Source organism: Eschrichtius robustus, chromosome 4 (genome assembly GCF_028021215.1).
Source record: "Eschrichtius robustus isolate mEscRob2 chromosome 4, mEscRob2.pri, whole genome shotgun sequence".
Lineage (NCBI taxonomy): Eukaryota > Metazoa > Chordata > Mammalia > Artiodactyla > Eschrichtiidae > Eschrichtius > Eschrichtius robustus.
The window spans coordinates 8,564,195-8,585,799 of record NC_090827.1 but is presented as its reverse complement, the minus strand read 5'-3'; the positions used below and the strand labels follow the sequence as shown (position 1 = coordinate 8,585,799).

Below are 21,605 nucleotides of genomic sequence, written 5' to 3'. Positions count from 1 at the left end.
AAGCATCACTTCTCAGCATTGGAATGTGGATAGCAATATATATTATAATGTCCCCCAAGAGACTGATGCTTGTACCTTTCATTCCTTCTTTGTGTTACTGATCTTGATGCTTGCTACTAAATCAAGAAGCAGTAGAACATTGTAACTTGCAGCAGGAAGGGCAGATACTTATTTTCCAGTGGAAATCAAGTCAGGGGAGAGCACTAAGGAGTCATCCATCACTTCCTCCAGACCATCTGGGTCAGCAGACCCAGCTGGATACGGCATTCACCCAACTGCTGGCGGTACATGCATGTAGTGTAGAAAATGTTTTATTGATGTCATTTACAGTGACATTTTGTGTATGTGGCAGGAAACATCATCTGCATATTTCACATGGGAATGGAATTTGCCTTTACAAAAGAATGCAGATAGCATCCCCTCATGCATTTATGCATTTCTTTCTTTTCCATTCCTCTCTCTCTTTTCATTTATTTTAATTTTTAGATATACCAATTTATTTCAATAAAGACAGTATAATACAGTAAAGAGCTCTATAATCTGGCCTCAGAAAGACTGGGTGCAAAACTTAGCTCCACCACACATTAACTGTGTGCTCTTAAGTTTCTTCTCGGTAAGCAGAGATCAAGTCTAATAGGAAAGGAGTGAGGCATAAATGAGAATGCAGAGCAAGCACTCAGTGCAGGGCCTGGTGAGCAAAATGCTAGCTTTTACTACTGATTACATTTTTTAAATTTTTTTTATTTTTATTTTTTTAATTAATTTATTTATGGCTGTGTTGGGTCTTCGTCTCTGTGCGAGGGCTTTCTCTAGTTGCGGCAAGCGGGGGCCACTCTTCATCGCGGTGCGCGGCCCTCTCACCGTCGCGGCCTCTCTTGTTGCGGAGCACAGGCTCCAGACGCGCAGGCTCAGCAGTTGTGGCTCACGGGCCTAGCCGCTCCGCGGCATGTGGGATCTTCCCAGACCAGGGCCTGAACCCGTGTCCCCTGCATTAGCAGGCAGATTCTCAACCACTGCGCCACCAGGGAAGCCCCATTTTTTTTTTTTTTTTAATTGAACCATCTTTTTCCATTTATTTATTTATTTATTTATTTATTTATTTATTTATTTATTTATTTATTTATTTATTTATTTATTTATTATTTTTGGCTGTGCTGGGTCTTCGTTTCTGTGCGAGGGCTTTCTCTAGTTGCGGCAAGCGGGGGCCACTCTTCATCGCGGTGCGCGGGCCTCTCACTATCGCGGCCTCTCTTGTTGCGGAGCACAGGCTCCAGACGCGCAGGCTCAGTAGGTGTGGCTCACGGGCCTAGTTGCTCCACAGCATGTGGGATCTTCCCGGACCGGGGCTCGAACCCGTGTCCCCTGCATTGGCAGGCAGATTCTCAACCACTGCGCCACCAGGGAAGCCCACTACTGATTACATTTTAAATGACAGGCAAGTTGAGACAACCATGGCTCATAGTTAGTGTGAGTGGGACCTGCAGGACATACAGTCCCTTTCTTCCTGATGACATGACCCGTTAACCTCAGTGCTGCTGCCTGTGTCACCTGTCATGGTGTGCAGTGGTGAGGAAGAACAGAAGATTTGACAACCAGAGGAAGGAGCAAAACAGAGGCATTTTTTATCTGGTGGCAGGACCTAGGGGGACATAGCATCACACACTGAACTGGGTAATGTGAGACTTTTCATGATTCCAGGGGTCTTAACCATCTTACTATTAATACTATTAATGATCATCTTTCCAGAGCTCTGCCTCAGCCCTCCACCAGAAATGCGGTGACATCTCCTTGAAACTCAGCAGCGCAGCTTCCATATTTCCGGAGTCCTCTTCTCCCCTGAGTCACCCCGGTGTTCTTGCTCTTTCCCGTGGCCAGGGACGTTGAGTCTGCCTTCTCCATTGTGTGGGGATTTGACTCTTGACCACAGCAAATAGCGTCTCAGTTCCTACATTTCCTCCAGCCCTTCTCTTCCAGGTTGCCTTCCCTGGGGGTGGATGGCGCCCAGGGTAGAAATACCCAGAGCCTTGCCACCCATGCAGAGTAAGAACTAACATGAGCCAAACCTAAAGAGCATGGTGACACAAGCACCAGATTAACAGAGAATTTCGGTAACAGTCTCAATCCTGTCATGTACAGGATGAGACCTAGGATCCTTTTCCTGTATGACCTTGAGAGAGTCATGAAATTGCTTTAAGCCCCACTTTCATTACCTGTTAAATGGGTTTATTACTTATCCATAGCCTCTTAAAGGATCACTGTGAAATACTGAAAAATGAGAAGATAGATTAACAGAACTCGGTCGCGTGTTTATTACATGTCATGCAGTAAGACAGTTTACACAACGGGAGCCCATAAACGCAAAAAATAAATAAATAAATATCAGCTAGTACTTTTATTATCTGTGCATTTTTTTATGAGTCAGTAAGATGTGGAAAAGTAGCATCCGTATGTTGGAATAGAATTTGAACTTTAAATGCCAGGAAGGAGTGTGGCTGGGTACAGAAGGAACCCACCGACACCTCCCACTGTAGTTCGGGTGCTGGGCTGGCTGGATCGGGCCCTCGTGGGTGCCTGGTTGGAGGCAGGGTGACTGTGGACACCTGCTTCCCTCTCTGCTGATACGGCCGAAGTTCCTGGTTCCAGGGAGTTGCTGATGATATAGATTCCAGGGCACAAAAATCCCACACTTTTCATAATGGGTTTCAGGCCCATTACTGGTTATAATTTAAAATTGTTTGAATTCATGGCAAAAGAGAGATGCTTCTGCTTTTCATTAAGTATCACTGAGCAGGTGCTGAGTTCTGCAGGCTTCAATGACTGCCAGCCTCTAAGTCATAGTTAAAAGTAAAATATTTGAATTCCTCCCAAACTTCAATAGTCCCATTAGTGAGAGACTTCAAACGAGCACACATTTTATAATCTCTATTTTGCACCGTTAGGTTTAGAGTTCAATGACAACATTTTTCCTCTTCTGGTAGAATTATTGAGTAGGCATAAATGGTTGGAAAAAAAACACAAATTTGTTTTTATTACATATGTGGTTACAAAAAAACTCTGGGAACACCAGCCTTCTTTTTTTTTTTTTTTTTTTTTTTTTTACTGCACCAAGACGTGTTGAAAGGAGGGCTGCTCTGTGGGTGAATGTTTGACACAGACACCTTTGTACCTGGGAGACGGCAGGTAATCGAAAGACAAATGACTCGCATGTCCGGCTGATTCAAGGAGGGTTCAACTAAATATTCCAAGCTGTTATTCAGTCTGTTTACTCACGTTTATATGAGGCTAACAAGTGCCCCAGCCGCCTTTTAGGTCCTCATTCCCAGGTGTCTTTTGTTGAGCTGTTGGGCCCATTTGAATTACTTTATGAGGAATATTTAGAAAAGAGAGAGAGTGCGGTGATCAGGGGTGACTTGGGCTTCTCACAGCCTGGGGAGAATTCTCTGTTCTCCCGTTCCTCCCTGCAGCTGTGGTGCAAAAAAAGTAAAAGCTTGTGGTTTTTACTTGTGATATCTATAATTTCTTCTAGGCTTGCTAGAAATTTTACAGGAATGAAGAACTGAGTCACTGAAAGATCTCCTTTGATTCTGAAGACTAACAGCCTTATTTATTTACTTATTTTTAGAATTTTAATGAGACAGCTAAAAACTTCTCTAAACTAGGTGTACGTGAAGTTTGAAGTAATGATGATATCGGTGTAGATATATGAGAACGTCTCAATTCTTAGGAGATATCTGCTAAAGCATGTAGATGTGGAGTGGTATCTGCAAAGTATTTTGAAATGTTTTAGCAAAAACATAAAGTATAGATAAAGCAAATGTGACACATTGTTAAGATATTGTTGAACCTGATTGTTTGGTAAATGTTCATATATTGTTCTTCCAATGTTTCTCTGTGTTTGTAAATTTTCATAACAAAAAGTTGAAAAAACCCTTCTATTGATAATCACAGAATGCTAAGTTAAGACTTAACTGACAAACTTGGGAAATATTTATTAAATATATGTCATATATAGGATTATTATCATTAAATTATAAATCACTTATGAATCAGTGAGAACAAAGATGAACAGTCCAGTAAAAAACAGGCAAAGGAAATGAAGTCAAGTCACAAAAGGAAAAACAAAAATGGACAATAGATACAGAAAACTATTTATATAATTGCATATCGATCTCACTATCAATAAAAGTATAATTTAAAGCAGATAAGAAGACTTATAATAGCTATCAGGCAGTTACTCTGAGTTGGGCATTATTCAAGTATTTTCCCTCTCTTTTCACATTTAACTCTGGCAAAAGTCCTATGATAGAGAGACTATTATTATTTCTATTTTGCTGAAGAGGAAACTGAACCTGCAGAAGTTAAATTCCTTGCCCAAGACTACAGTGGGGAAATACTAATAAGTATTAGATTAAGATTCACACTAAGACCATCCCTGTCTATACCCTGCTCTATTTGTAAATGCTGCATGATATCTGATACCCCTAAGGGTGGACATTCGCAGCTGGTGTTGTTAATAGAAACCACATTAAACCCCTTTCTGGGGGACAATCTGACAATATGTATGCATCAATTGCCTTAACATTTGACTCAGTGCATAACATTTGACTCAGTGATTCCTATCTAGGAATTCTTCTAAGGAAACAGGACAAGTGTGTAATGATGTTTATACAAAAATATTAATCCAGCACTGGGTATGTATTAAAAAATCAAAACTAAATGCCCAATAAGTAAAGGACTGGGTAAATAAGTTGTGGCTCAGCAATACAACGGTATGTTAGGCTGCCATTAGCAGGTCTATATTTATTTTTTTAAATGTTTATAAAACATTGCAAATCGAAACAAGCTGGTTACTGTAGAGTATAATCCCATGTTGATGAAAAAAAGAAGTACATACAAGGCATACGGTATATATATATTTGATATATATATGGTATATATAAATTTTAACAACATTTGATCTTTAAATGGTAACAGTAGATTTTCCTCCTTGTTCTTATATGTACTTTAGAACTTTTCCCGCAAAAACGTATTTTTAGTTATGTAATAAAATTTTAATGCAGTATGTGCAGTAAAATGCAGTGAATATTTGGCATGATGAATTAAAAATTTTTACTGTGTTAAGCACACTTCACATGCAATCTACCCTCTTAACTGATGTTTAAGTGTACAGTACAGCATTGCTGGGTATGGGCGTAATGTTGTATAGCATCTCTAGAGTTTATTCACCTTGTATAAGTAAAACTTTGTACCTGCTAAGTAGCAAATCCCTATTTTCCCCTCCTCCCAGCACTTGGCAACCACAATTCTAGTCTTTGCTCCCATGAGCAGACTTCGTGACTATTTTAGATACCTCAGATAAGTGGAATCATGCAGTTATTTGTCCTACTGTGACCGACTTATGTCACTTAGCATGGTGTCCTCAGGGTTCATCCATGTTGTCACGAATGGCAGAATTTCCTTCTTTTTTAAGGCTGAAGGTATTTCATTGTATGTGTATGCCACGTTTTCTTTATTTATTCACCATCAATGGAGATTTAGGTCGTTTCCGCATATTGGCTACTATGAATAGCGCTGCAGTGATCATGGGAGTGCAAATATCAATTCATGATTAATTTTTTTTAGGAAAGCATCTCAAAGTATAATCTTGGAGACTAAAGACTGTGCGGTCCACAAGTTATTTACTGCAGTATGAATGATCATACTTGATGTCGCATTCTTTCCTCAACTCAGCCATTCAAGGCTGTTTTCTCATTAATGAAGCAGAAATACTAACTGAAAAAGCAATGACCAGCTAGGTGTACCGCAGCTACGCATCCGTGGAGTGCTCTGTGTCCTCTCTCTATGGCTCTCTTCAGTTTTTCTCCACTGGCTTCTTTCTTAAGGGTATAAACATGCTCAAGTCTCTTGCACTCTTAATGAAAATGAAGCAAAAATCTTCTCTGAGTTCCCTTGCTTCCCTAAACAAATCTTTCACTTTACCTTTTTGAAATAATTGTCTTACTGACTTTATGTATTCCTCTTCATTTGCCCTTCAATCTGCTGAGATATAGTTTCTGCTTGAAACCAACCTGGCAAAGCTCTTTATTAACAAATCTAGTGCCTTTGTCTCAGTATTTTCCCACGTGCATCTCTATTTAACTCAGTCAATGGACACAGTTGACTAAGACATCCTTGAGTTTCCTCTTTCCTTGCATTTACCATTTTTTAAATTCTTTTTTATTACCCCCTCCATTTTAGTTTCCTTTGTGGCCATGTATGGTGGACTGAATAATGGCCCCCAAATATATTCGTGTCCTAATCTCCAGAACCTGTGAATGTTACCTTATATGAAAAAAAAGAGTTTGTAGATGTGATTAGCTGAAGGGTCTTGAGATAGGAGATTATACTGGATTAACCCACAGGCCAGATGTTGTCCCAGTGGTCCTCTTCAGAAGGATTCGGCAGCAGTCAGAGCTAGAGTGGGGGGAAGACAATGTGATGGTGCAAGCAGAAATTGGAGTGATGGAGGAAGGGGCTGAAAGCTCAGGAGTACAAGAAGCTGAGGAGGCAGGGGAACGGCCTCCCTTCAGAGCCTCCGAACAAGACTGGCCCTCATCTCAACTCTAGCCCAGTAACCCAGTAAAACCGATTTTGGACTTCTGACCTGCAGAACTATAAGGAATAAATGCGTGTTATTTTAAGCCAGTAAGTTTGTGGTAATTTGTTACAGCAGCAATAGAAAGCTAATATACTGTGTCTTTATCAATTCTTTCCTAAACCCTTGGATTACGACAGAGCTCCACCCATGGCCCCGTTTTCTCCTTACTCTATATGTTCTCACTTGGACATTTCACCTTCTATCCAGGTTTCAGCCATGACCAATGACTCCCAAGACCATCTCTCTCAATATACAGACTCATCATTTCAGCTCTCCACACAGCATTATCTTGCAGGCCACTAAAACTCATGAACTTCTGTGCTGTGCAAAGGAGGATTTACCAGGAAGCTAATGAAGCTGAAGCTTCACATTTCTTCACTTGCACAAGTCTCTTCTAAGATCATGGGAGGGCCCTAGAAATTTGTATTTGAATTTTATATTATTTTTCATAATAAAATTGCTCATGGTCATAAAGGCAGTGTCATAGTGGTTCAAGCTGCTGTAACAGAAATTCCACAGACTGGGTGGCTTAAACAACAACAATTTATTCCTCACAGTTATGGAGGCTGAGAAGTCCAAGGTTACCGCTCTGGCAGATTCCAAGTCTGGAGAGAACTCACTTCCTGTTTCATAGACAGCTGTCTTCTCACAGTGTCCTCATGCGGTGGAAGGGGTGAGGGAGCTTTCAGTGGTCTTTTTCATAAGGGAACTAATCCCATTTGTGAGGGCTCCACCGTCATGACCTAATCACCTCCCAAAGGCCCCACCTCAAATACCTTCACATTGTGAATTGGGTTTCAACACATGAATTCTGGGGACACAAGCATTCAGTCTACAGCAGGCGGTAAGTTACATTTTCCTTCATAGTTCTGTAAGTAAACCCAGCATTTGTGTATCCCCAGGTTTGTACAGCTGCTCATGTTTATGAAGCACTTAACCTGACGTGCAGCAGGTGGTCAACAAGTCATAACAGCGTTGTCCTCAGATGCTTTATTTTGGTTATTGGTATCACAGTCCTGCCCTACAAGAGTCAGAGACCTCAGAATTACCCTGACACTCACATACTCAATTCCTGTATCCAAGCTGGAAAGTCCCATTGGCTTTGCCTTTCTAATTAAGCCTTTGCCTTGATTCTGACTCAAAGTATCTAATCACCACAATCTCTGACTTTTTTCAAGCCTTCATTACCTATTTCTTGGTTCCTAATAGTAGTTTCCTAATTTGTTTCCATGCTAAACTTACTCCAGTGCAATCTCTTTGCTGCTGACAAATATATCTTCCTAAAGGCAAAATGTAATCACATCTCTATAGCTTAGTGCTTTTGAGACGTGGCTTCAACATAATTGACTGCTGAGCCTCATGACAGTAGGGGACCAACAAGCAGGACAGCCACTGACTATTAGTGTTCCTGTACCAGGTATTGTGTTTCATCCAGAATGAGTTTTTTAGTTTCAATTTCATTCCTTCAGACAAGCTTTTTCTGGTGCCACCAACCAACACAGTCATGTCGCCTATGTTGTATACTTCATAATTCACATCTCAATCAATAATCATCTTGAATATTGGTATGTTGTTAGTTTACTTATTTATTATCTGTCTTGCCCACTAGAATGTAGCTCTGTGAGGAGAGGGAGATTTTTTTTTAAACTTTTGTTCACTGATGTATCTCCAGTGCTTACCACTGCACCTGACAAAAAAGCAGAATCTCACTGTTACGGACTGAATATCTATGTCCCCCTAAATTCATATGTTGAATCCTTAATCCCCAATATGATGGTGTTAGGAGTTGGGGCCTTTGGGAGGTAACTAGTTCATGAGGGTGGCATCCCCATAAATAGGATTAGTGTCCTTATAAGGAGAGACACAAGACAGATGATCTCTTGCTCTCTCTGACATGCGAGGACATAGCAAGAAGGCAGCTGTCTGCAAACCAGAGAAGGTCCTCACCAGAACCCAACTATGCTGACATCGTGATCTTAGAGTCTCCAGAACTGTGAGACATAAATATTTGTTTGTTGTTTAAGTCACTCTGTCTATGGCATTTTTGTTACAGCAGCCTGAGTTGACTCGAACACTCACTGAATATTTGCTGAAGCAAAGAGCTAAGCTAGGCTATTAAGAACAAACAAACCCATAACCCCAGCACTATCACGCTCATTTAATAAAATAAATGATATTATAATGCCACAAAGTTAAGAAGATCATGATTGCAGAATAAAGGACATTTAAGAACTGAGTCAGAGTTGCGTTACAAACAGTCCCTACATTTTTCTTGTGGTAGACCTTCCCTTGGATGGTACAACCTTCTCATGCCTAGCCTCTGGCTGACAGCAGGACAAGCTTTTGGGAGTGTAGGAAAAATAGGACCTTTGCTCTTCTCTGAAGAGATAATACCCTAAAACTGGTGAGTGGCTGGTATAGAGAGCATAGTAAGCTCACAGTACCATTCACTGTCGCTGTGACTTCACATGTGACTTTGTGCTAAGTACAAGTTTGCCCAAGTGTTTGAGGACCTCCCACTTCTCTCCTCCAGCCCCTTCTTGAAGTTTAATTTTTAGCTCAAATGTCAGTTGCTTTACTAGGACTTCCTGTGTACCTTAGGTAACTTGGCCTATGACACTTGTCCTAATAACTCTGGTTAAAGTCACCACTCTTGCCCACTCTCTCCCGGGAAACTACATGTCATTGGAACCAGAACACAACCTTGTGGCAGGACCTCACTACATTTCCCCAGCCCAGAGGTGGTCAAGCATTAACCTGCATCAGAATCACCTGTGTTTTACACCGATTGCTGGACCCCACCTTGAGTTTCTGATTCAGTAGGTATATTAGCTACTTTTAGCAAATTACCTCAAAACTTAACACCTTACAACAAACCAACGAACTTTTTTTTTTTTTTTTTTTAATCTCACACCATTTCTTCGGGTCAGGAATCTGAGAGAAGCTTGGCTTGGTTCTGGATTAGAATCTTTGGTGAAGTTGCAGTCAAGTTATTGGCTTGGACTGCAGTCCTCTGAAGGGCTGGGGGATTTGTTCCCAAGCTCAGACAGGTGGCCGTTGACATGTAGGCCTCCCCATGGCAGCTGGTTTCTTACAGAGCAAGTTATTAGAGAGAGATGGGGGTGGGGGAGGGGGAGAGAGAGAGAGGCTGCAGTCTTTTAAGCCTCTATCTTATTCTATTGGTCACCTAGACCAGTGTGAAGAATTGTACCCTGGTACAGTGTGGGACTAAACAAAGGTATTAATATCAGTATACAGGGATAGTTAGGATCATCTTGGAGGCTGGCTACCACAACAGTCTAAGGTGGGGGCTGAGAATTTGCATATTTAGCAAGTTTCCAGGTGATGCTGCTTCTGCTGCTCCAGGAATCACACTTTGAGGTCTACTGTCCAGGTCAGCAGTCTAGTCACTCTGCAAACCAGTGGTTTCTAACTGCAGTCCATTAGCACTTGGAAGCTCATGTATGGAAACACAAAAGACCCCAAGAGCCAAAATGATCTTGAGAAAGAAGAACAGAGCTGGAGGAATCACGCTCCCTGACTTCAGACCATACTACAAAGCTACAGTAATCAAAACAGTATGGTACTGGCACAAAAACAGACACATAGATCAATGGAACAGAATAGAGAGTCCAGAAATGAAACCACACACCTATAGTCAATTAATCTGCAACAAAGGAGGCAAGAATACACAATGGAGAAAAGCCTGTCTCTTCAATGAATGGTGCTGGGAAAACTGGGCAGCACCATGTAAAAGAATGAAATTAGAACATTTCTTCACACCATTAAAAAAAAAACAAACAAAACCTCAAAATGGGTTAAAGACCTAAATCTAAGGCCAGAAACCATAAAACTCCTAGAAGAAAACATAGACAGAACACTCTTTGACATAAATTGTAGCAGTATTTTTTTTAGAACTGTCTCCTAAAGCAAAGGAAACAAAAGCAAAAATAAACAAATGGGACCTAATTAAACTTAAAAGCCTTTGCACAACAAAGGAAACCACTGACAAAATGAAAAAACAACTTACAGGATGGGAGAAAATATTTGCAAATGATATGACTGACAAGGGGTTAATATCCAAAATATATAAACAGCTCATACTACTCAATATTAAAAACGAAAAAAAACAACCCCGTTAAAAAAGGGACAGAAGAGCTGAATAGACATTTTTTCCAAAGAAGACATGCAGATGGCTGACAAGCACATGAAAAGATATTCAACACTGCTAATCATCAGGGAAATTCAAATCAAAACCACTATGAGGTATCACCTCACACCTGTCAGAAGTAACAAATGTTGGTGAGGATGTGGAGAAAAGGGAATCGTCTTACACTGTTGGCGGGAATGTAAATTGATGCAGCAACTGTGGAGAACAGTATGGCAGTTCCTCAAAAAACTAAAAATAGAACTGCCATATGACCCAGCAATTCCACTCCTGGGTATATATCCAAAAAATAAAAAATAATAATAAATAAAAACATTAATTTGAAAAAATACATGCACTCCAATGTTCATAGCACCATTATTTACAATTACCAAGATATGGAAGCAAACTAAGTGCTTATCAACAGATGAATGGATAAAGAAGATGTGGTATATAAACAATGGAATACTACTCAGCCATGAAAAAGAATGAAATAATGCCATTTGCAGCAACATGGATGGACTTGGAGGACATTATGCTAAGTGAAATAAGTCAGACAAAGGAGGACAAATACTGTATAACATTACTTATATGTGGAATCTGAAAAATAAAGCAAATCAGTAAATATAACAATAAGGAAACAAACTCACAGATATAGAGAACTAGTGGTTACCAGTGGGAGAGGGATAGAGTGGGGGGCAAAAGAGGGGTGGGGGATAAAGAGATACAAACTACTCTTTATAAAATAAGCTACAAGGGTATAGCATCCAGCACAGGGAATATAGCCAATATTTTATAATAACTATAAATGGAATATAACCTTAAAAATTGCAAATCACTATGTTGTACACCTGAAACTTACATGATATTGTACATCAAGTATACCTCAAAAAAAAAAAAAAAAGACTTGGAAGCTCAAGTAATTCTAAAGGAATCAATTTCCATATCCTAAATTTCCATATATATATTTCCTAAAATTCATGTGCTTCAGAATGCTCCTGTGCAGGAGGAATGAGAGTTTCTTTTCTCTGTTCTTTTTTCAGAATTATCTTTCTTCTACTTACAAAATAAAAGCATCTCTTTTTCCTTTTCAGAATCTTACTTTAATATATTACCCCAAAAAGAACAATAAAAATTGTGGTGTCAGAGAAGATCCTTTAATGCATTAAGAGATGCATTTCCAATAAAATTTACATTTTACTTTTAATAATTTTAATTAAAATTATAATATATTTATTTTGTGTGATATTGTGACTTATAAAAAAATACATATTTGGTTATTCAGATGACCAAAATATATTTCTCATATACATTTAGTCCTTGTCTACTGTTCTTGTCTCAGCTTCTAAAACCCTTGGAATTTCCTGAGCTATAAGAGCAACAGGAGATTAATACTTGGTCTTTTGCCCTCAGTTCCTGACATCACTTAAGAGCCATAAAGGTGAAATGGGTATCTTGTTATTTATAAGAAGCCCCTTTCTACTACTACTAGATTTATGTAATGAGGTGACTTTGGGAAAACACCTAAAGATGGTCGCTGGTTGCCAGGGGAACCAACATGAATTGAGGGTTGGAACTTTCAGTTCCACTGCCTGATTCCTGGGGAGGGGAGAGGGACTGGAGGTTAAATCAATAATCAGTGGTCAATAATTTAATCAATCACGCCTATGTAATGAAGCCTCCATAAAAACCCAAAAGGAGAGCTTCTGTTGGTGAGCTTATGGAGATTTGGGGAGAATGGGGCACCCAGAGAGCATGGAAGCTCCACGTCCTTTCCTCATATGCATCTCTTCCATCTTCCTGAGTTATAACCTTTTATAAAAAACTGGTGATCTAGTAAGTAAAATGTTTCTCTGAGTTCTATGAGCTACTGTAGCAAATTAATCAAACCTGAGGAAGGGAGGAGGTCTCTGGAAACTCCAGTTTATATCCTGCCAGTCAGAAGCACAGGCGACAACCTGGACTTAACGCTGCGTCTGATGGCGAACGGAGGGGAGAGGTGCCAGGCTTTAGGACTGAACCCTTAACCTGTGGGATCTGATGCTATCTCCAGGCAGAGAGCATCCAAGAATTGCTTAATGTGGGGAAAACTCCTTCATGTGTTGTAACTGTTGATAAGAATCCTTGGTTTTATTAATTGTGTATTAGGAATAATGATTAACAAACTCAATACAGAATAATATTTTTTAAACATTTATGAGCCTTATGACAAGGAAACATTTTGATTTAAATACTAATTGTTGTAGAGAATGATAATGATTAATAAAAGACAGTCAAACAAAAATATGTTAAATTAGAATAAATTCTATGGGGAAGGTAACTAGAAATAACTATTTCAAGGAGAAAAAAGAATAATGTGAATTATTCTGTTCAAGAAGAGGCTTGTATTATACTCACAGACAAAGAAAACAAACTTATGGTTACCAAAGAGGAAAGCGGGGGAAGGGGGCAGGGATAAATTAGGAGTTTGGGATTAACAGATACACAACACTATATATAAAATAGACAACAAGGACCTACTGTATAGCACAACTATATTCGATATCTTGTAATAACGTATAATGGAAAAGATCTGTACACCTGAAACTACCACAACATTGTAAATCAACTATACTTCAATTTTAAGAAAAGAAGAGTCTTGTGATATATTTTTTTAAATGAATGATTCTGTATATCAGATTTTTATGCTATTTCGATTTGTTTAGAAATAAATATCCAAAGCATGCAGGCTAAAGGATGATCACATGGCTTTTCAATGTTGTATTGAAGCATTGTCTAACATGCTTACACATGAATCACTGATTTTTCTAAAGCTATGTACCTTTTTTGATTTACTATTTACTGTTGATCACAATATTTTATAATTCTTTAAATGTATATGCTACATTGTAGAAAACTAATAGCAATGCAAAGATTCTTGTCCAATAGAATTGCAGATGAATTTTGTCCAGTAGAGGTATGAATGATTTCTATTGAAAAGATAGGTCAAAGGTTATATTTTTAGTGCCCTGTAGAATGTAACAAGTTTTATAATTAATGTGGCAATCTTATTTCACCATACTTCCTTTCAGAGACTATGAACACTCTTTTTCTGCTATAATCCTTTGAACCTGCTTTAACATCCTGCTGCTTTCCTCATTAATGAGACACATAAATCTTTGACACATGCTCACTTTATATTTGTATAAGTCATGGGTTTTTTGTTGTTTTATGATTTTTTAAAGAAATTTCAATTTTTATAAAATTTTTAAAGGTTACTTTCCATTTACAGTTACTACAAAATATTGGCTGTATCCCCTGGGTCATACAATATATTCTTGAGCCTATCTTACACCCAGTAGTTTGTACCTCCCATTTCCCCACCCTTCCCACTGGTAACCACAAGTATGTTCTCTGTATCTGTGAGTCTGCTTCATTTTTGTTATATCCACTACTTTTGCTGTATTTTTTAGATTCCACATGTAAGTGATATCATACAGTATTCATCTTTCACTGTCTGACATATTTCACTTAGTGTAATGTCCTTCAAGTCTATATATATTGCTGCAAGTGGCAAAATTTTGTTATTTTTTTATGGCTGAGTAATATTCCATTGTATCTATATACCACACCGTCTTTAGCCTTTCACCTGTTGATGGACACTTAGGTTGCTTCCATATCTTGGCAATTGTAAACAATGGTGTTACGAACGTTGGGGTGCATGTACCTTTTTGAATTAGCATTTTTGTTTTTTTCAGATATATTCCCAGGAGTGGAATTGCTGGGTCATATGGTAGTTCTATTTTTAGTTTTTTGAGAAATCTCCATACTGTTTTCCACAGTGGCTGCAACAATTTACATTCCCACTAACAGTGTAGAAGAGTTCCCTCTTCTCCACATCCTCGTGAGCATTTGTTTTATATTCTTTTTGATGATGGCCATTCTGACAGGTGTGAGGGGATATCTCATTGTAGTGAGTCATGTTTTTAATTTTTGTAAATTACACTGACATATTCCAATGTCTACCCTTTAAAAAAGTAATATAAAAGTTTTATTTAAAATATTTATATTTACAATGTACCAGACATTACATCCTTAGCAAATTTTTAAACTCACAGTGAAGAATTATAAATGCTAACTTAAAAATGTGTGAGGACACAGTTTAAAAGAATTACCTTACAGGTGATTATTGCATTACTTCTTTCCCCTCAAGCTTTCAACACCTTTCCTCCTTTCTGTTAATCACTCTCAGTTTTTATCTTGCTTATTTACTATTTCATGATTTAAAGTAGGAGCAATGAGACTAAGACACTAAGCTGGCCAGAGGGTAGCAATGATATTGGGGGGTCATGCTGATTCATTTCAAAAAGAAATGATTAATCTGTTATAGCAAAGGTAGGTACACTGCAGACCATGGGCCAAATCTGGCTTGATGCCTATTTTTGTACAATCTACGAGCAAAGAATGATTTTCACATTTTTAAATAAATGGAAAAAAATGACAAAAATAGTATTTCATGATGTGAAAATAATATGAAATCCAAATTTTAGTTGTTCATTAATACAGTTTTATCAGAACACAGCCATGCTCATTCAAGTGATGTCTATGGCTGCTTGCTCAATACAACATCAGAACTGAATGATTGCAAGAGAGACCATGTGGCCTGCAAAGCTTAAAATATTTACTCTCTGGCCCTTTACGGATAGAGTTTACTCACCTCTGCATCACAGCAACAAATATCCTATAGTACTTTCCTATTGCTCCCAACACTTGCAGGACATTTAGATAGCTATTTAATAGGAGCCAATGATTTCAGTAACTTTGAGGACATGGAAATCTTTATCCCTAAATTGCACATAACCCAAATTAGGTCCAGATTTTTCCTTACTTTCTCTTCTTGCTTAATACTGTGTTGATGTCTGTATAGTCTTCTCCTCAAAAAAATTAAAGCTTACAGCGGTGTTTACATTTGGCAGAAATAAAAGCTTTCTACAGCCAGCAGCAGAAGGTCTGCACTGAGATAATTTGTAATGGTACAGCGGGACCAGACTCCCGGGGATCTGACTACATTGTCTGCAAGGGACAGATGTTTTTTTAATAGTTACTGGGTTTCAAACTCCTTATGCTCTATGTCTAGATGGTTAAAACTGAACATTTTACATGGATTTAAAAGCTTAATGTTCATTGAGAAGGAAGTTCTGTGCTGATAATAGAAATAGTCAAGAAAGTTTCTTGTTTTACTTAAAGAGATTTCCTGAGCTATTAAAACACATTGTACCACTTCACCTTTGACTCCATAAAGTTTACTAACAACTCAGTGAAAAGGAAATACACAAAACAAATACCCATACAGAAATGTTTACCTTCATTAGAAGTTAAATAAATCCAACTTAAAACAGTGATAAAATACCATTTTTCGTACATTAAATTACAAGGAAAAAGATGACACTTTCTAATATTCACCATTGGGTAATGACATGATAAATGTTGATACTCTTTTGTGAGACAAACTTTATTTTTTGACACTTAAAGGCTTTCCAAAAATAAATTTCTTCCAAAATAATTCACTTGAACATTGCAGGTTTTGGTGCACTATAAGAAATACCAAATATTGAACAGAAGGGGTCAATTCACATTGTAAACTAAATCCCATCTTGGATACATGGTTGTTATCTAAAGCACGAATTTAACATGCCACTCCTGTTTAAAATCCTTTGAAGATTCCCCGTAATCTGCTGAGCAAAATCCAGTCTCTTTCTAGAGGCATTAAAGTCTTTGTCATCTTGGCCTGGACCTTTCCCCCTCTTATTTCCTGCCATTCTACCTGCATAATAAATCCTCTCCCGCCCTCACCCACTGAAACTCATCCTTCCAGAAGCTGGCCCCCAATCTCTTCTGTAACACTGATTTTTTCCCCTCTTTCCTGGATCATTTGCAAATGCTTTACTTTCTCCCATCTCAAAAATTCTTTCTGGATCTCAGATACCCTCCAGCTACCATCCTATTCCTCTCCTTTTCTTCAAAACAAATTTTTTTTGAAAGAGTTGCCTAGGGAATTCCCTGGTGGTCCAGTGGTTAGAACTCCATACTTTCACTGCCATGGGCCCCGGGCTCAATCCCTGGTCAGGGAACTAAGATCCCATAAGCGGTGTGGCTTGACCAAAAAAAAACCCAAAAAACAACAAAAAAAACACAAAGAGTTGCCTGTATTTTATTGATGATTTGTCTCCAATTTCTCTCTTTTTTTCTCTTTTTAAAATTTGTTTGACTCTTTATTATGGAAAATTTAAAAATAAAGAGAATTGTGAAATGAACACCTGTATACCCATCATCCAGCTTCTACCAGATTATTTCAAAGCCAATAGCAATAACAGGTATATGAGCATATTCTAAACAGCCTTTCAGGCTTACCATCCCACCAACTGCTCTTTTCAAAGTCAACAATGACCTTCACCTTAGTTACTTTGTGCAGTAAAATACACACAAACATATATTGTTCTGAAAACAAAGCAATACCTTGGATTGAAAAATATACATATTTATTAAAAATGGAAAACACAGGAAAAAAAAAAACAGAAATTCTACCACTTAGAGGTAATCACTACTGACATTTTAGTGAATTTAATCCCAGATTTTATGTTCTGCAAATTAATATGTATTTTTAAAAATAAGATTATACTTTTAAACAATCTTTTATTTTTAATGAATTATGATGTGCCTTTTGTGTTCAATAAATTATAGGTCTAGATAATTTTTTAAGCTCTATAGCAGTCTGTCATTGTTATGTTTGTATGTTTTTGGGCCACACCGCGTGGCATGTGGGATCTTAGTTCCCCGACCAGGGATGGAACCCACACCCCCTGAATTGGAAGCACTGAGTCCCAACCACTGGACCGCCAGGGAAGTCCCCATTTTTACGTTTTATAATTTATTCAAATAACTCTCTGTATTAGTACATTTTATATTCCAATTTTAACTCTCACATACAGTATTTTAATGATCATCCTTATAAAGCATTTTTGTGCACATGTGCTGTATTTCTTCAGGATAAATTCCCAGAAGTGGAATTTTGAGTAGTACATGTTTATAAAGCTACAAAGCAATGCTTTTTCAAAAGTATAAGCATTTAATCTATAGGGTGCTAGCTGCAAAAGAAGTGTTCTTACTGGTAACAGGAGGTCATGGGGGGATACAAAGAAGGATTGAGAAAATGCAGTGCTTCTCCAAATCTTCTGCCATGTACCAAGAAGACTCTATGGTCAATGGTTGATGGGCCTGAGTTAGAAGTTTCCCCAAATCCCATATGCCTCTAATAGAGCAGAATAAACTTCATCTATAAGCAGCTTCAGATTCTCCAACTGACAACTTTTCAGGTCATGAAATCTTCCTGGCTCTTTGCTGAGGATGTATACTTGACTAATGGGAATGGAACATCAGAAACAAAACTGAGAATGAGCTAGTTTAAGAAACAGATTTTCAGTTCCATATTTCGCTTACAAATTAATCTCATTAGTCATAACTTGTTTTACTTGTGGGGTCTTAAGAATACAGTCAAGTTTAAAAAATGGCTAAAGAAGATTTGAGAAAATATCAACAGTACCTTCAAAGAAAATCCCTAGACTTTAATACCATAAAAGTAAAATAGAAACAAAGACCAGAAGACATTCTCCAAAGAGCCTTTGAAATATAACCAGTTACCTGTTGAAGCCATCTAAGGAACTTTTCTTTGGGGAGGGAAAAACTAATTTTACTCAGGAAGAGGAAGCTGGATCTCAGTGCCAAGATCTAAGGTAAATGTGTTTTATATTTAAAAATACTAAAAGGAAGACAGGCTCTTACATTTCTGAGGAAATAAATAGTTTTCACAGAGCCTGTTCATCCCTCTAACTTAAATTCTCAAATGGCCTTCAAGTCTGAAATTGTGGAAAAGAACCTTAACACTGCCTTATGTCTGACCCTCTAAGAAGTAGCGCCTAGTAAGGAAACATTTGCCCAGGGTTTACACAGATAGTCATTTCCATCTGCTTTCAGAGAAACCTCTTGAAATGAAGAATGTCAAACCAGCCTGGGCCATTGATTAGTGTAGTTTGAATGATAATAGTAACTTTAAAAAAATCAGTCACCAATAAATTACTGTTTCACTGTAATCACTGTCATTTCCAATACCTAAGTAACATTTTATAAGTGGGACAGCCTACATGGTTTTTTGTAAATCACATTTTAGTGTAAGGGAGGTAAGAATTGGTGGGACTGGATTCTCTGTCTCTCAGTGTGCTTTGATTTTGAAATAATTCCTTTAATTCAGGATATAATGTGAGTTTCAATTTCTTGGGATAGATGGATTTTGGATTCAGTCTGGGGTTTAGATAAGATGTTCAGTGAATCTTGAGTGCTCAGTTTATAGGAGCTGAGGAGTTGGTCTGATCCCCTAAAAAATGCTTTCTGTGGGGAGTGGTGAGGAGTTTCCTAGATTAGGTATTATCAGGACCCAACCAACCTTAGGATTCTCCTAGTCAATATACTGACTTCATGGTTGGGTGGGAAAACGAATGGCTGTGGTGGTAAATGCTGGGTCACAGTGGAGCGAGCGGTTCTCGTGTGATTGAAACTTTCTGATGGACCTAATGAGACCCAAGCCATAACTTTTCATAGAATTATAGGGCTGATAGGTACTTTAGAAGTATTAATCTTCTTTTCACCCAGTGGAAGAATTTATTTTGCAATATCCTAGAGAGATTGTTACCAAACTTGGGTTTGGCTACTTACTGCTCAGAAAACCAATACTTGAGAGACAAGTGTTGGTTGGAAAGGAAAGCCTGCTTTATTCAGGAGGAGAGGAGGAGAAGGTGGACTCATCTCCAAAAACTAACTCTGAAGATTCTGCTCAACCATGAAGGTTTTTAAAGGGAGAATCATGGGGGTGGGGGAGGGGAGGATGAGAGTCTTCATTATTTTTTTACTGTGTGCAGACTTTCCCCTGATTGGTTGGTGGTGAGGTAACAGGGCGGTGTTCCAGGAATCTTGTGCTCAGCCTGAAGTTGCCATCCTCCATCTAGCTGGGAGTCTTAGTTCCTACAGAAGAACTCAAATATATTGTTATGTATATTCCTTCAGGATGAACCAGGACCCTGTCCCAAGGCTGCACTAGTGTTTCTTGACTGCTCCTCCCTTGTCTCTGCGTCCCCTCCCTTCCCTGAGGAGCAACTGCTTGAATCAGCCCTTTGGGACTCAGGGAAGGTCAAGGAGGCTGAATGAAACCTATTTCTTACAAACAAGAAACAGGGGACATAGAAAGGATTTGTACCTGGGAGGACCCAACAGGGTCCTGCTCCAACTCAAGATGGTTATCCTCGACTCTTCTAATGAGAAACTTATTTATTTATTTCATCATGAAGAATCCCATTGAACAGACTTACATTTTTTAAATGTATTTTTAATTACAAAATTTTAATAAAAATTTTCTAAGATGATAATGAGTTATATCTTTCTGAAATATCTAGCCAGTGTTTCTAGTTTTGAACTTTGTGGTGTTCTAGAATAAATCTAGTTCCTTTAAAAAATTTTTTTTGATTAAAAATATCTTTCAATATGTGGAGAAAAACTCTTGCCTCTCCCTGAGCCTTTCTCTGTTTTGCTCAAGAAACCTTTATCTAACGTGATCTCCTTATGTTGTCCTTTGCCATTCTGAGGGGCCCTAGTTTATTCCTGTACCTTTTTAATGTAATTTTGATGCTGAAAACTCAGCCTCTGTGCACTAGTGCTGAATCAAAACTTGAAGATAGTTTTGAGTGAAGTAGAAAAGAATAGTTTCATTGCTTTGCCAGGTAAAGGGGGACACAGCAGGTTCAACCCCTCAAAAACTGTGTGTCCCAACCTGGGGGGATTTGGTGAGGAGTTTTATAGCAATGGTTCAAGGGAAGTGTTGTTGATAAGGATCAGGGTGTGTGCAGGGCCTGCATTCCTTTAATCAGGTGGTCTCCTGATAAGCTTGTGTGGTTCTAGAGGTTATCAAACTATGACCTTTTCTCTGGAATGAAGAAGTTCAAGAAGTCAAGTAGTTCATCTTCCATTTGTTGGGGGGGTCTTAGTTGTGCAGAAGAGCTCATAGATATTGTTTTGTGTATCCCTGGAGGTGGAACCAGGACCCTGCCCCAAGTCTGCACTATTGTTTATTGACTGCTTCTCCCTTGTGTCTGCATTCCCTCCCTTCCCTGATTATCAACTGTTTGAATCTGCCCTTTGGAACTCAGGGAATGTCATGGAGGCTGAAGGCTATTCCCTACAAACAAGAAATGGGGGACACAGAAAGGCTTCCATGCCCAGGAGCCCCACAGGATCCTGCTCGGTTTCAATGTCAAAACCAGAAAACAAGGCTTTTCCAGTAGCTAGGAACTCATTCAGGATCATATCGTTAAAAAACAGAATTCAACTAAGTAAATTCTAAAGATCTTATTGGTTTTATTCTGTGATTCATGAATTGGGCATCTTTCAAGCTAGCTGAGAGAAAGGTGTTCCAAAGAGCTGTGTAAGGTAAGAGAATTTATAGGCAGAAGGGAGCAGAAACAAGGAAGTTACACTAGGCAGAAAGCAGATTGGTTATTGCAAAGTTACTTTCTTTATAGGGAATGACAAGGGTCTATCAAGCAGACTACCTACTAGTCTGATCATGGGATTCCTGATTAACTGGTTTAAGATTCCATTTCTGTGAGAGCTAAAACTATAAGTTTCAGTTTGGTGATGTGGGGCTTAGTATAAGTGACTTCATGTTGGGCCTGTTGTATTGCCTTTAATAATATTAAATATTTGTTGCTGTCATATATGTGTGTCTGTGTATGCTACAGA

The 21,605-nt window shown here is 38.5% G+C and overlaps 1 long non-coding RNA gene across 8 annotated transcripts in view; it reads left to right on the top strand.

Annotated features, from left to right (window-relative positions):
• LOC137763953 (uncharacterized) overlaps positions 1-21,605 on the top strand; it is a 298,397-nt gene that overhangs the window by 60,387 nt on the left and 216,405 nt on the right. Inside the window, exon 5 of one of the 8 annotated variants that reach the window (XR_011073884.1) lies at positions 1,747-2,264. The exons of the other annotated variants lie outside the window; for them this stretch is intronic. This is a non-coding gene — a long non-coding RNA (uncharacterized lncRNA). Of the gene's footprint in view, positions 1-1,746; positions 2,265-21,605 lie in introns of those variants that run through there. 8 annotated transcript variants of the gene reach the window in all.